Here is a 16,967-nt window from a genome sequence, read left to right on the forward strand (position 1 = left end):
GCTATCGATCTTCCAGGGTTTAAATTAGTGGTTAAGACAGCTAATTCGAATTGAGGGGGGTGCTCCTGTCAATGCCGGTGACCCTCGTTTCATGAGGGGGAAGGGAAATCAAAGGGAGAATGTTCTTCCTTCAACTTCCAGCAGTGTAGATAGTGCTAAAAGCCAGTTAAAGTACTTTAACTTTAACTATGCAATTAACATAGCTGAAGTTGAGTATCTTAATTTGACTTTAGCTTGTAGTGTAGACATGCGCTTAATGTTGCTTCCATTATTCCTGAATACCAAAAATCAAATAACACACTTTTGGACTGAATTTGACCTGAATAGTAAGAGTGAATGAGGAGATCATTCACACTGTCATGACAGCAGAGCAAATATTTTGTAATTAATAATTGATCTGATGACTTTTGCCTTTCTTTGTGGTCATGAAGGGATATCTTCCTCAAAAAGATATGAATTATTCAAAATAACCTCTCAAACTTACCGAATCATAAATTGTAGGACTGGAAGAGACCTCAACAAGTCATCTAGTCTATCCACTGCACTCAAGGCAAGACTAAGTAGTATCTAGACCAGGGGTGAGCAAGAGGCAGCTCGTAGGCTGGATCTGTCCTGCCAAGCTGCCAGATACAGCCCATGGTCTCGCCGGCACCCCTACTACAAAGCAACTGCAGACACTTTAAACAGCAGGGTGCTAATTGCTATGCAGTCTGAGCAGGGAGAAAAAAAATCTTCACATGCTGTCCTTGCCCCCTAGCAAAATCCCTCAGCTCCTATTGGCCAATTTCTGACCAAAAGGAACAGAGAATTTTTGCTGAAGGCAGGAGCAGTGAATGAGTCCTCCTCACTCCCCCTCCACTCCTCACTTTCTCCCTCCCTCCTTGTGCTGGAGAAGAGCCATGTGAAGGAGCTTGCCCAGACACAGGCAGGGAGCCTATCTCAGGTTCCTGCAGAGATGCGGGATGGAAGCCACCTGGATATGCACCTCCCAGCCAGACCCTGCCTCTGGCACCCCACCACCACTTTCCCACTAATAACCTACTCCAGGCCACCACCTAAACCCTCTGTATCCCCTCTCCTCACCTCCTTTAGGTCACAACTCACTCCCAGATTTTGTACCCCCTCCTCTCTCTCTCTCCCAGGCCAGAATCCTTTCCTGTACACATACCACTCCCTGACCCTACACCCAATTCCCCTGCCCCATGGCACCACCCAAACTTTTTATACCCCTTTCCCCCCTTCTCCCACACCCTGCACCCCCTCCTGCTTCCTTACCCCAGGCCAGAATTCTCTTCTGCACACATACATCCTCCTGGATTCTGTATCCCAAGTCCTTGCCCCAGCTCATAACCCCCTCCTTCACACAAACTCCCTCTCAGACCCCACACTCCCTCCTGCACCCCAGTTCTCTATCCCAAACTCTCTTCTACACCCCACCCATTATCCCAGACCTTGCCCCCTCCACAGAAATGAAGCCCTTGACTGCTTACCAAAATCTTGGAGTGGTCCCCCATTAAAAGTTATTGCCAGTCCCTAATCTAGACCAGTGGTACACAACCCAGCTGTCTTTGTGGGGGGGGGTCGTAGCACTGTGATGTATCTTGTGGCCCAGCAATTAGAGGGGGCAATGCATTTTTTTTTTGGCTCAACTTTGGGTCTGGTATTTTTGGTGAACACCATCTGGCAATTCAGGGGTTGTGAATGAAAAGGTTGTGCACCACTGATCTAGTCCACCCCGATAGGTGTTTGTCTAACCTGCTTTTAAATGTCTCCAATAATGGAGATTCCCAAAATTCCCTTGGCAATTTATTCCAGTGCTTAGCCACCTGACAATAAGATTTTTCTAATGTTCAACCTAAACTGCCATTGTTGCAATTTAAGTTTGTTGCTTTTTGTGCCATCACCAGAAGTTAGAGAACAATTTTTCTCTCTCCTCCTTGTAATAATATTCTATGTCCTTTAACACTGTTATGTTTTCTCTCAGTTTCTTCTTCTCCAAACTAAAGAAATTTTTCCTAGTCTTCCCTTAGAGATCATGTTTTCTAGACTTTTAATAATTTATGTTTTTCTTCTCTGGACTTTCTTCAATTTGTCCACATCTTTCTTGAAATGTGGCTCCAAAAATGGACACAATATGCCATCTGAAGCCCAATGAGTGCAGCGTGGAAAGGAAAATTACTTCTCGTGTCTTATTGCCAACACTCCTCCTAATACATCCCAGGATGATGTTTCCATTTTTCTTTAAACAGTGTTGCACGATTGACTCATACTTATCTTGTGATCCACTATGACCTGCAAATCCCTTTTATAGTACTCCTTCCTACACACTCATTTCCCACTTTGTATGTGTGCAACTGATTGTTCCTTAAGTGAATTACTTCACATTTGTCCTTATTAAATTTCATTCTATTTACCTGAGAACTTCTCCAGGTTGTCCAGATGATTTTGAATCCTATCCTTCATTGCACTTGCAACCTCTTCCAGTTTATCATCTATGAACTTTATAAGTGTACTCTCTATGCCATTATCCAAATAAGTTTTGAAGATATTGAACAGAACCATACCCAGAAGTAATACTATAGGATATCACTTGATATGGCCTTCCAGCTTGACTATGATCCACTGATAACTACTCTCTGGGAATGGTTTTCCAATCAGTTATGCACCAACCTTATAATGTATTGCTAGTTTTTCTAGTTTGCTTAGGAGAAGGTCATGCAAGACAGTATCAAAAATCCAATTAAAGTCATGATATACCACATTTGCTGCTACCTCTATTGAGAAGGTGTCAAACAGAAGGTATTACGTTAGTTGGACATGATTTGTTCTTGACAAATCCATGCTGTTACTTATCACCTTATTATCTTTTAGGTGTTTGCAAATTGATTGCTTAATTATTTTCTCCATTATCTTTCTGGGTACAGAAGTTAAACAGATTCGCCTGTAATTCCCTGGGTGTCCTTATTTCCCTTTTTATAGACTGGTATTGTATTTGCCCATTTCCAATTCTTCAGGATCTCTCCCCTCTTTTTTTGGAAATAATTGCATCAGGGCTGGCTTGAGCCATTCATATGCCCCAAGCAGCGGGCACGTGACACATGCACGGCTCTGTCCCTGGGTGCATGGCGCATGTGCAGCCCCACCCCATGGCACACTGCACACCTTACAGCTGTAATTGGGTACACGGAACCTGAGTGCAGCTCTAAGGGGCGCCACACAGCCCCCGGCCCTTGGCAGGCAGCACCCCTTACAGCTGTCATCAGGTGCCCCCTCATAGGTTGGCACCCCAGGCAGCTGCCTGGCTAGCCTCCCCCTGGCTCAGATATCCCTTCAGTCAGCTCAGTGAGTATTTTAATATGTATTTCATCACAGCCTGATTCCCTAAAGATATGTAACTTGTGTACAAAATTTTAACTTGTTCTTTTCCTGTTTTAGGCTCTGATTTTATTTAATTTTCACTGGCATTCACTGTGTCCAATCTTTACAATGTTTCTGGTGAAAATCAAAGCAAAAAAGTCATTTAGCTCTTCTGCTGTTTCCATGTTTTCAGTTATTGTCCTTCTCCTGCTTGACTAATGGGTCTACCCTGTCCTTGGTTTCTTCTTTCTACATGTACATCTGAAATATGTTTTCCTGTTAGTCTTTAGATCTCTAGCTAGTTTAATCTCATTTTGTGCTTTGGCCTTTCTAATTTTGTACCTACATATTTGTGTTGTTTAAATTCATCCTGTGCAATTTGACCTAGTTTCTACTTTTTGTAGGACTCTTTTGGAGTTTCACATCATTGCAGGTCTCCACCTTAAACCAGGGTGGTCTATTATCATACTTCCACACAGTGGGATACTTTGCTCTTCTGCCCTTAATAATGACTCTTGAAAAAAAGTGACAACTCTCTTGAACTGTTTCTCCCCTTAGAGTTGTTTCCCAGGAGGCCTTATATACAAAATCCCTGAGTGTGCTAAAGTCTGCCTCCTTTAAACCCATTTTTGTTGTTGTTTCTCTCCTACCATTCCTTATCAAACTCTGTCATGATCACTTTCACATAAGTTACCTTCTGCTTTTAATGTTTCAACCAATTCCTCCCTATTTGTCAAAATAAAATCTAAATCAGCCCGTCCCATAGTATCTTTCTCCACCTTATGAACTAAAACATTGTCTTCAATATAATCCAAGTTGTTAGATAATCTGTACCTTCCAGTACCCACCCTTGCCCTCACAGAGATCTGGGTAACTAAAATCCCTCATCACTACCAATTCCTGAGCTTTGGATGACTGTTTCTTGTTTTAAAAAAAAATCCACATCTCTTCTCCTTCTGTATTAGGTGTTCTGTAGTAGACCCCTACCATGACCTTGTGTTGTACCCCTTTTATGCTAAACCAGAAACTTCCAATAAGTATGTATCCTATTTCCATCTGAACCTCAGTCCAAGTGTATATTAAAAATATATATAAGTCAACAAGTCTTCTACAAGCATGCTTTCTATAGCTCATTTCTGAATATGCACCCCATTTGAGCTATTTTAATTAGAAATATGACTTCATGTTATATTTATTTTGTGACTGAATGAGCATGGATTTGGAATCATGTTCTGGTGCAAATGCTTGCAACTATTAATTCAAAGTTTACTTTTCATACATATTTTAATATTTGCTTAAAATTCAGTGTTTGAGTCGTCATATTTGCCACTAAACGCTCCTGCTACATTATGTATAGACAGCCAATACAAGGAGGACCTAATTATGGTCAAAGCGAGTTAAAGGAAAGTTTCAGACAAATATAACAGACAGTTTTCAAAGATCTCTTCTGATCCTGTTGCCAGAGGGAAATAAAACTGATCAAGACTGAAAAGAAATGACCACCTCATATCGGTGTTTTCATACAAAAGAATTTGTCTAAGTTCTGTCTAAATTAATCACCATAAAAGTTAAAAAAAAAATGAAGTTTAAGCCATCTTATAAGCCACTTTATAATTATATTTCTCAAAATGTTTCTATGAAGCATGAAACTCTGCTACCTATTTAATAACTGTAAGCATTTTTATCTGTTATTGCTTTTGACCTCCATAGGGTTGCATGGGGGGGGGGGGGGGGAGGAAGGGGGAGGGGCAACATCAGCATTGCCTTCTGACTCCAAGCAGATGATTTCAAAAGTGCTTCACTGATACCACCATCATCATGGAACACAGGACCCAGCAATAATTATAGGCTCCACAGAGGCAAAGGTTAATGTGTGCGTGGATAATGGAGAGCTTTGCACAGATGAAAAAGTAGGAGATAAAAAACAAAGCACTGTGTAAAACCTAGGACTAGATTCTACACCAGTATAATCTGCATTCTTTCCATTTCCTATAGTAGAATTCTGCATATTACAGAGTAAAATAGAGCAGCCTTTCCCCGCCATCTAGCTGTGTTTCCTTTTGGAATAAATGAAAATTAAATAAATGAAAACTAAAAATATTTAGTTTATCTGGAAGTGAGTTGATCTGACCTGCCTCTACTCCTTTGCTTTCATTTATGCCCGTTACAAAAAAGTACCTCTGCAGTTCCTTTGTTAATTACTACTTGAAGCTCTCTAGTTCAGCTGTCTGTGTGTCTGTCTGCAAGTTTGTTTTCTCAAGAACTCCTAAATGGTAAGAGTTAGGGTCACCAAATGTATTATGAAGCTGCTTCTTTCCCTAACTTAAAGCAAGGTCAGAGTTTGGTTGTGCCAGGACAACCAGAAGCCCCTGGAAAAAGACCCTTTTCCATAAGATACAAAGGGCCTGCTGTTCGGAAGGACATATGACAGTGGTCACGGAGAGCAGTTAGCCTGCAAAGGACAGCTACCCTTCAGAGTGTCTGCGGGGGGGGGGGGGGGGGGGCAGCCGTGCCACCAAGGGAATGGCCATGAGGGCTGGGGCTCCTCCATTTTGCCTGCCAGCACACCAAGAAAATAGGTCCCTGCCCAAAACTCTTCCTCTACCCCGGCCCTTTGCTCCAGGGCCAATGGAGGTGGGGGTGGGGGAAGGCCCCTGATGGCCAGGGGTAGGCTGGAATGAGAAGAAATATCCCTGGCATCCTGGGTTGTTGTGGGGAGAAAAAAGTCCCCTGGAATCTGGGGGAAGGGAGCTGAAGAGAGAAAAAAGGCCCCTGACAGCCAGGGGAGTGGTGGAGCTGCAGAGAGAGAAAAATGCCACTGGAGATCAAGGAGGCTGGTGAAAGAAAAAAAAATATCTCTGGCAGCCACAGGGGCTTAGGGGGAGGGGGGCGGGAGAGAAGAGGCCCATGCTAGATAGGGAAAGTGGTTCTAAGCACCTCTTCACCCCAACCCTTACTCACACCCCCTCCACACCCAGCTTCCTGCACTCCCCCACATCCCCAAGGCCTGAATCCTGCACCTCCCCCACCACCAGTCCCCTTCCTTGAATGACCAAGTGGCAGGAGGAGACATCTCCCTTCCTCAGTAATGGTGGCCCAGCTGGGGTTCCGTGCTCCACCCCCGCCTACAGAGGCATGAGGCGCACTTCGGAAGTAAGGGGACAAGAAGGAGGAAGGAGCGTGCATGCTGCCAATGACCACTTTCCTGGGGGGCAGCCTCGCACTGGGGAGTGTTGGGTTGGGGAGTGGTAAAGGGGTATTGGATGAGAGCAAGGTGGAGTCATGGGGCAAAAGGGTGTTGGCATGGGCTATAGGGGTCAGAAGCTAAAAGGATACAGGGGTTAAAGGGTGTTAGGCACTGGGAAGCAAGGGGTTGGGTTGGGTCTAGGCAGTCAGGTAACATTGTATTTGCATGTTTGCATATTCATTATTTGCATAATGCATACACAAATATGTAAATAAAATATTGCCTGTCTCCCAAAAGTTTGTGAAGGGTTTGCCAGTCCCTGGCATAAAAAAAGGTTGGGAACCACTGCTCTGATTATATTTGTTTTCTGTGGTAAGCAGGTGATCTTCTAAGGCCAAGGAATGACTTGCCACATGGGGAGATAAAGGAATTCACAGCCAAGCAAATCATCAATATTGAAATTTCACTGGGCTCCTGAAATTTATAAAATATGCACATAATGGTCACATTTTTCACAAGTGGCATGAACAGAGGTAGCACAAGCTAATTACATATGTGTGGCAATAACATGGCTCAGCATTTGGCACAACTAGTTAAAATTCTACAACCATCTTCAGGCAAAACTCAATGAGTTCCAGAAGAAGTTTTGCCTGATTAGGTCATGGTGGTAAGCCCAGCCCCCCTCAGAGGTAGAGCATTGAGCCTCTCTGGACTCATCTGGGGCACTCCACCCCATAATTGTTACAGTCCCTATGTCAGTAGCAGCCCTATCAGTGGAGCAATAGAGCCTAGTGGCCAAGTCAATAGCAAAATGACCCCTATTGCAGGGCAGTAAGCTCTACTGTCCCGAATCGATAGTCAAGATGTAGTGCCCCCCTTGGAGGTTAACAGGGTGAGGTAGGAGGACCCAGCCCCTCCCTCTCCGTGGGGTCCCAGCTCAGGGCCCTGTCAGTGGTGGGTATGTCCCACCATTAGCTCAGCGTGGAATCAGTCCTCCCTGTACTGGGCTTCCTAGCCTGTTCCAGACCATCAGCATCTTCCCCAGCTGTGTGCTTTCCTAGCCAGTCTCTGCTGGGTGGCTTCTGCTACAGAGTTCATTGGTTGCTTTTCCTCTGAAATGGGAGCTGCCCCAGCCTCACTCTACTGGCTGGCCTCTGCTGTGGCATCTGACAGCTGCTGCTTCTCCAAAGCTCTGGCAATAGCTCCTGCTACTCAGGGTGGTCATCCCTGACTGAGCTGCTCCACTGGCCTTTATACTGGTCCTCCAGCTGGAGCATGCCCAGCAGGGCTGTGTAGGCCTGGTTAACCCCTGCAGGCCAAGTGTGGGGTTGGTAAACCCCGTCAAAGGGACTAAAATAAGAACTTCAGTATTTGGTCTAATGGGTTAAGGCTTTTAAATACATGTCATTCAGAATACACGTCTTTCCCTCTGGAGCAGTATGAAGCTGGATTTTAGATTTATATCAAGAATAAATGTTTGACTGTGTTGCTCAAGTGTCCCATGAAAACCACAAAATTATCTTCTGTCTTAATATATTGCAAGAGTATTCTGTTTTGTTCACTCTCTTTAGGGCATCTAGTATTGGCCACTGTCGGAATACAAGATACTGGGCTAGATGGACCTTTGGTCTGACCTAAATGACTACTGTTCTTATTTTTTTACTCTTGTCCATCAAAATCCTTGAGGCATCAGTGATCACAACCTTCTTAAATAAACTAGTTGCAATGTGTTACTAGGAAATATTGCTGCATAAATCCGCAAACTGAAATCTCTACTCTGAGTTTATGAATGGTTCAGCAATTTCACAAGCAATGCCATTGTCTGAACCTGAGTGAAATAAATGATAAACCAAAGAATTACACTAAAAAAAAGGGGGGGGGGGGGGGGCTTACTAAAAATAAGAATTTACCTTTAAATTCTACCATGCTTCTCAGAGAATGCCAGCTAAATGTGTACAAAATATATGTATATTCTTCTTACAGTTAAATGTATTAATTACTTTTTATCAAAGCATTTTGACGTTACTAGGAAACACAGAACATAGTGACAAAGGGCACAGGTGGTAATGAAAGAAGCATTTCTTATCAGAAATGAGTAATACCCATGTTGCCCAAGTAACCAGATAATCTCCTAAAAAGTATGCTTTGACATTCATTTATCAATGCTTCTAAAATGCAACTCTTGTGATGGCATAACAAATTTCAATTTCCTATTAACAATGAATATGCAGATTCCTCCATTATTTGTAGGTCTCCTTTATTTCTTTTTTAAAGATGAATGCATCCAGGAAGAGAAAAAATACCTCACAGTGAATAAATCTGTGTTCTTGAAAAGGTTAGACAATAGCTTTACCATTGTGTCATCTTTTTTACCTTGCCACCTCAGTCTCTCTGATCGGGTTAATATTTTCCCCTTTTGTTTCAAGGACTGGGAATCTTCTCTTCTCCCCTTGTTTTTACTACTTTCTTGCCATCGTATCTTCATCCACATTTTTTCCCTCACAGACTGATATTTAGAGAAACATTTAGATGATTGTTTGAGAGAACTGAGACATGCTGTTTCAATTTTACTCTATGGCTGTCTACACACTGGCACGATCTTGTGCCAAAGAGGCCACTCTTGCGCAAAAATCTGCTGCCTGTCTACACTGGCTGTGAGCTCTTGCACAAGTAAACTAATGTTCTACTGCATAAAATCAGGGCTTCTTGTGCAAGAACTATGATGCTCTCGCTCAGGAATAAGCCCTCGTGCACAAGAGCTCTTCCAGAAGAGGCCAGTATAGACAGGTAACATGAATTTCTTGCACAAAAAAGCCCTATGGTTAAAATGGCCATCAGAGCTTTCTTGCACAAGAGAGCATCTACACTGGCATGGATGCTCTTGCGCAAAAGCTCATGCCAGTGTTGACGCTCTCTTCTGGAAAGTTTTTGCGCAAGATCATGTCAGTGTAGATGTAGCCATACACAGGTATATCTTGCTATTTTATCCCAGGAAGTGTCTTCATCTTCTTGGACATAATTTTTTCCAAAGCTTGGTAGCTTGTGTCATCATTTACACCTCTGAAGTGAGCATAAATGAACATAAAAGTTACAATTTTGATTTAGTTAAGTTTCCAAACGTATTTTGCACAAGTGTAAATGGCCATGCCATACAGGCAACCACTAGGGCCTACTTTATTTCAATTGATCAGTGAGGCTGTGTCTACATTGGCATGATCTTGCACAGAAGCAGCCACTTTTGCGCAAAAACTTGCTGCCTGTGTACACTGGCCGCGAGTTCTTGTGCAAGAATACTGACATTCTAATGTATGAAATCAGGGCTTCTCGCACAATAACTCTGATGCTCCCGCTCAGGAATAAGCCCTCTTGCACAATTGTTCTTGCGCAAGAGGCCAGTGTAGACAAGTAACATGAATTACTTGCGCAAGAAAGCCCTATCGTTAAAATGGCCATTGGAGCTTTCTTGCACAAGAGAGCGTCTACACTGGCATGCATGCTCTTGCACAAAAGCACATCTCTTGTGCAAAAGCATATGCCAGTGTAGACGCTCTTCTGGAAGAGTTTTTGCGCAAGATCATGCCAGTGTAGACGTAGTAGATAGTTTACTTTTTTTCACCTTCACCCTCAGACTTCAAGGTCAAAAGGGACCATCATGATCAAACAGATTGTGGAGAATATCTAAACCACTGGTATCAACAAAAGTGTTTGATGTCAAATTATAGGGGATAGGATGCATGTCTACTGCAGAGACTGTATAACACTATCCAACTACAGCAGAAAGAAAAGTAATCCTGCTGTGATATTTTGAATATTCCCATCTTCCATCTAGCATATTGGCAATCATTCATGAGTGCATTGAAAAGACTTATGTAATGAAGAGATTGTTTTTGATTGATGAGCCTAATGTCTTACAAAAGGTTGTTATTTAGAACACTTAAAATATGTAATGTTTTAAAGTAAGCTACTCTCATTAACATTTTCAAAAGAATGTATGGCACCTGCAGTAATATTTTCAATAGGAACTATTTATTTATACTTTGTCCTAGAATGGTCATCATTACAAAAAAAAAAGCCATCTAGATTTTAGTCATCTGGTAACTATGACAACATGAAGTTCTGAAAAGAGCAGTATTATTCAGCCTGTAAAATAATGTACTGAAATTCTTTAGAATATTTTAACCAAATAAAACATTTTACAATCTTTGCTAAACAAAATCTCACACCAATAGCATCATATTAACAGAACAAGGAGCAATGGTCTCAAGTTGCAGAGGGGGAGAACTAGATTGGATATTAGGAAAAAACTATTTCAAGAGGAGTGTAGTAAAGCACTGGCATGAGTTGCCTAGGGAAGTCGTGGGATTGACGAAGCCCTGACCGGTTGATTTAGATAGGATTGGTCTTGCTTTGAGCAGGAGTTTGGACTAGATGACATACTGAGACCTCTTTCACCCCTAATAATCTATGACTTTATATTCTTTAAAACAATGTTAAAAGTGGCATCTGCATTGAACCGTACAGCTTCAGATAGGAAACCTGAACCAACTCCAGAAATCTTTACTCTCTGCCATATTCTGCCATTGTTACACTGAAACATATTCTTTAGATAAACATGTTGCATTTAGCTAGTCAATGAGACTTTTCAGGGAATAAAAACATTGACTATATGTAAGTAGGGTTGCCAGATATTTAAAAAAATATACTGAACATGGCAGGAAAAAAATTGGTTGAGCAAAAAAAACAAAAACAAAAGAACACACAGGGGACCAAAGTTTTGTGAAAAAAAATTATATAAAAAAAAGCACAAAAGAAAGTCACTGCGTCTTTAAATCCTCACGCTCTCCCTTTTCTCTCCCCACCCAAGCAGCCTTCCATCCGAGAAAAACAGAAGATACATGTCCGGTATTTTCTGGTTTGTTGGGGTTTTTATTGTAAACCAGACGAAGGCCGCAAATATCAGACTGTCCGGGCCAATACCAGATACCTGGTAACCCTATCTGTAAGGGTAGTCACTCTGGTCCTCTTCAGTCCTCCCTTTTTCCACTGAACTTAACAGGAGCTTATCCAAGTAAAACTGTACAAAAATAAAAAAGCAGTCTGAGCCACATTCTCTCCAACAAAAATGGAGGAAAATCAAGAGGGTGTGGCATTATGCAGGATCACATCATAATTGTTTGACCAGTTTCCCATAGAGGCTAAAAGGAATCTTTCCCCTGACTTTGAGTTCTGATCAGGCTTTTAATTAGGATTTTAGAATTTCTGCCCACTATCACACAACCTCCCCTTCCTAGGTCCTTGACTTAAGCAAAGAAAGACACTTTAAATAATTAATAAGCTAACATTGCTTGCCAGAACTTTATCTTCCAAAAATGATGCAATATAAAATGTTTGCTGTTTACTTCTTCAGTTAAGCTGCTGCTATTAACCCTCAAAACTTTCTGAAATATTCACATAGGCATTCAGCATACATTTTCTTTTTGGACTTATCATTCCTTGGTGTCCTTTCTATTGGTTTCCCTTTAAGAACAACCATCTGCAACTAAAAATGTCTACTTGCCACCTTGTTTTGCATGCTAGACAGATTCCACAGTGGGCTCCAGACTGGGCTACTTTAATTAGCAAAACTATTCTTTCCGGTTTTGCTTGGAAGCATGAGATCCTGATGGAATAGTTGAAAAATGAGTTATCAGCCAAACTGGAAAGGAACATTGAGAAAAGCCTGGCTAGCCAATTAATATGAAGACTGAGAAACAGAAAGGGAGTCAGTTCTCTGCTCCTTCTTCTTGGTGAAAAAGTGGCTTTAACTCCTTGGATTCTCATGTTTGCTCAGGGTTGTTCTAACTTGCTCTGGGCTACTAGTTGCCCCAGGTGGCTGTTCTCCCCAGTAGACACATATAGAAAAAAATACAGTGTGCTCCAGCCATTTGCTCTTCCCATAACCTGCACAGTGGCTGCAGAAGAGCAATACAGAACCACTCCACTTACTCCAGAATTATTTTATCCATGCAGGGGTTTCCATTCCAGGGACCATCACTTCCCCCTCTGCCTCACTGCAGATGCATAAAAAAATGACATGAGCAAAATGGTGAACTAGGTACACCATTTCTTATCTGGCACTTGCAAATAACCAAATTGTGGCCACGTCTATATGTAAAGCACTGCAGCGGTATCAATATACCAGTAGCACAGTTGTGGCACGTCTGATAAAGATGCTCTGTGTTGATGAGGGTGGAGCTTCTCCATAAGCATAACAACACTGCCTCTATGAGCAGCAGAAGCTAAGTCAGTGGCAGAAGGTCCCCTACTAACATACTGCTGTGAACATAAGCACTAATGTCGGCAGTGCTGATATATTTTTTACTACAATGGAGGATGCTGTAAGCCAGCTATTCCCACCCCAAACTTTTTACTTCACCCCCTTACTCCTGTATATGCCCCATCCCCCAGGACTGAAGCCAGAGGACCTGGGTGGACATGGCAGATAAAGGTTAGGGGGCTAAGGTTGGAACCCTGCATATGAGACTGAGAGCAGAGCCCCTGGAGCAGGGCCATAAACAGTCAGAATAGTAAGTCTGCAATAATGGGCTTGCCATGAAGATGCAAGATAGCTACAGGATCCTTCGGTATCTCCAAATAGCACTGTGGTGTAGACGTTGCCTAGTCTTTCAGGTGCCACAGGACTCCTCTTTGTTTTTGTAGATACAGACTAACATGAGACTATATGGAATTTAGTGATGGACACTTAAAATTGTCTAGCAGAAGAAAAATGGCAATTATGTCAGAATGAACTTGACTGTTACATTAAAATAAAGAGAAATAACTTTGCACCTGAAGAGGAAAAAAAAAGTACAATCTGATTCAGATAATTTTCTGATTGCAAATAGGACAAATATACACTGAATGTCATAGTGCTTTGCAGCTTGTTTATTGATTTCCCTATAAAGACTCAAACAATGGGGACCTCGTGGACCTTGGAATTATTGAGGATATTTATAGAAAGAATCAGTTCACAAATTAGCTTAAACAATTTATGTTCAAAATGTCATTGCATTCAGATTGGAAGATTGGTCCCCATTCTTTCCAAAAGATCTTTGCTTACTGAGGAAAATTAACTAAGGCTAGGCGCTAGGGCAATTTCTCTTGAATATTTCTCTCTCTCTATTTTTACTAGAGATGGGCTTCAGTCACACAAGTCAGATCAAAATCTAAATGTTGAACATCTCAAAAAATGTCAGATCTATTTGGATCTAGGATAAAAATTCTGATTAATCTAATTACACAATAGGGTCTAGCCTGAAAGTAGTGAATTTAGTTCTGACCAATCTAATTTACACCATGGAGGAATGAGATTTAAATCAGCGGATGACCGGTTATATGTGGCTACTGCACAACTATGCAGTAGTGTCAGATAATTGGTTTGAAACATATATCATTGTAAATATAGTACAATTCCACATCCCATCTTACAGATGGCATGATGATCTTTCCCAAACAATATACTTTTTCTTTCCAGCCTTTTAAGTTGTATCATTTTTCTTATGGCAACTACTAAGTGTTAGGTGAAATCTGCTAATTAAGTTGAGTGAGAGTAAATATTCCAAAATGCAACAAGAGCAGAGGGGACTGACTAATACAAAATGTATCTGTAAATTTATTACCAGAGATGGAGACTGGTGGCACTTCTATATATTTGATAAGAGGACACAAAGAAAGCATCTTTCTTGTTCAAAAATATTCATAACATAAAAAATGATTCTCCCAGACTCTTATTAGCAACATCATGCATTATACAACAATGCTGCTTGTTCAAACTGTTTTTATGATAAGAAACGCTGCATTTTAAAAAGCAACCTCTAGTTTAATATTTAATACCTCAGCATATCTAGATCTCCAAAAGTAGCAAGCTATTTAGGCAAGAAGTGCATTTCATGTAATGTTAAAAGCATTTCTGGCATTTTATGTTATCTGCTTTTTAATGACTATATTTTCCTTACATTAAAAATGAATTAATCTCCTTCCCTAAGTAGTCTGCTGAACACTTAAAGAGTAAATCCAATGGGGTTACTCATACCTTGCATTCGCTGTAGAGAGCTGTACATCAGTTTGTGTTTCATGGTTTTGCAAGGAAAGTGAGTTTACTTTGAAATTCAATATCTCCTAAGATAAACCACAGTAACATCTGAGTGCCGAGGGAAAATTATTTACTTGTTTCCTTTGAATTTTATTAAACTAGATGATAGTATGCTGAGTGACATACCAGCCATGCTTCAGTTTTTAGAGATCACAGAGATGGAGGGCATGTCAAACCCTGGATTTATGAAGTATACTGTGCTTGGGCACGAAATCAGGGGAAGAAAACCTTCAAAATCCATCTCAGAACATGAAAAGAAATGTTTAAATGACAATATATCTGAGTTTTTATCCTTGGCTGGCTTTCATCTATAGCCAAACCTAAATTAGTCCAACCCTGAACCTCTCTCTGCTTCATAGTAGTGCCCTCTCTCACATCTTTGGGAATTCTGTAATGCAATTTGCATTGAAACAGCAATTTGGTTGCAGAGCTGGGAATTTAAAATTTAAAAAAAAAAAAAAAAAAAATCAATATTTTGTTCCTGGGTCCTCTCTTTTAACCATCTTTTCATGGTTTTCCTAACCCTAGAGGGACTTTTTTATGGGTAACCACATGCCGTTATTTTTAAGGCAAAATTTTTATGGCTAACCTAGAATGTTTCCTCAACTCTCATCCACTAGTACTCTTGCTCTACCTGTACTACATTGATGACATCTTCATTATATGGACCAATAGAAGGAGGCTCTTGAACGCCAGAGATTTCAACAATTTCCACCCTATCATCAACCTCAGCCTGGGCCAATCCACACAAGAGATCCTCTTGTTGGACACTACCATACAAAATTTCAAAATAATTTCCTAGTATAGACATTCTCTAAGGTGCCACAGGACTACTAGGTTTGTTGGTTTGTTTGTTTTTTGCAGATACAGACAAGCATGGCTACCCCTCAGACTTTTCCCACGGAAAGTGTTTCAAACTGGCTATTACATTCTGTAAAATTGCAATCAGTTTTAACTTGAGAAAGATTCTATCATTTATCATGGTTTCCCCAGTCCCCAAACTATTGGATTAAAGTATGTGTTTCAGATCTCTCTTTCAAAAAAAACCACAACCTTTTGCACAATAGCCTGTAAACCTCATTTTTTGAGGAATAAGGGCCCTTGTGCAAAAGGTTCCCCCCCCCCCCCAAACAAATGGCCCTGTCTACACACGGCTTTTTATGGCAAAAACCTCTTCCGCAAAAAGGATTGGAGGAAGATATGCAAACGAGAGTGCAAGATATGCAAATGAATGCTTCATTTGCATTTCCTCTTCCACAAAAAACAGTGTAGATGTAGCCAGAGAGAAAGAGAAAGAGTGCTCTGGTGATTAAAATGAGTTTTAATTTGGGTAAATAGACCTAAGAAATAAATCTTTTGCAAAACAAATGCACAAAGGATGAGAAAGGAAAGTAAGTTACTCTAAAAGACCTCAGATCATTGTTGGAAATATTACATACCAACACTTTGATGCATTGGAAATGTAATTCAGACCACAAGCTAAAGTATCTTTGCATACAAAGTATTGCAACAGTTATGAATAAAATACAGATTATTAAAAATCAAATTATGTACACATAAAATTAAGTAAAAACAGTACATATATTTATTGCACAAAAGCTTAACACTTGAACAAAACCAGCTCTAGCTTCCAGTCTTTTCTTTTCCAGTGAATACTAGATGGTTAAACAAGGTTGCAAGTGATTATTCATATTTGGAAAGGCCAGTCACTACACATAGGCACCATTCATTGCATTCACTTTGAGGATTCACGACAGTAAAGTCAATCATTTTATTTTGTACATGTATAAACTTTTGCACTTTTCTACCGATCTAGAGAATGAACTGATTGCAATAATCAAAAGCTGTAAATGCAAAATCTTTACTGTGCTTTGTATGTGTTTAACAGGGTTGACAGATGTTTTCAACAAAAATACCAGACACACTTGACATTACATCACAGTCTACCTTACATGTTATTTAGAAAATACCAGACATTTATATTTTGTCAATTTGTTTCCCAAACAGAAAGCTCTAGTGGACTGTCTAGTTCAAAACCGGACACCTGGCAACCCTAGTGTTTACAGGTTACATAAGCCAAGTATCTGTACACCAGAATGGTGAAGGGGTTAAAGCATTGGACTTACGATCCACTAGTGTGGGTTTAAACACTACTATTGGTAGGTTCTGTCTACATTTATATCCTGGGTTTGTGGGCCCAGGAAACAGCATAGTTGGATTTATTCCAAGATTCTGCAACAGGATTCTTAGATGTCTATTTAACCTTCTCTTCAATCAGGGATAACATGGTAA

The 16,967-nt window shown here is 40.8% G+C and overlaps 1 protein-coding gene across 2 annotated transcripts in view; it reads right to left on the reverse strand.

Moving 5' to 3' along the window:
- The window catches only part of GPC6 (glypican 6), a 1,157,112-nt gene that overhangs the window by 853,146 nt on the left and 286,999 nt on the right, over positions 1-16,967 (reverse strand). The gene's annotated exons all lie outside the window — the stretch shown is intronic.

Source organism: Pelodiscus sinensis, chromosome 1, assembly GCF_049634645.1.
Source record: "Pelodiscus sinensis isolate JC-2024 chromosome 1, ASM4963464v1, whole genome shotgun sequence".
Taxonomy (NCBI): Eukaryota; Metazoa; Chordata; order Testudines; family Trionychidae; genus Pelodiscus; species Pelodiscus sinensis.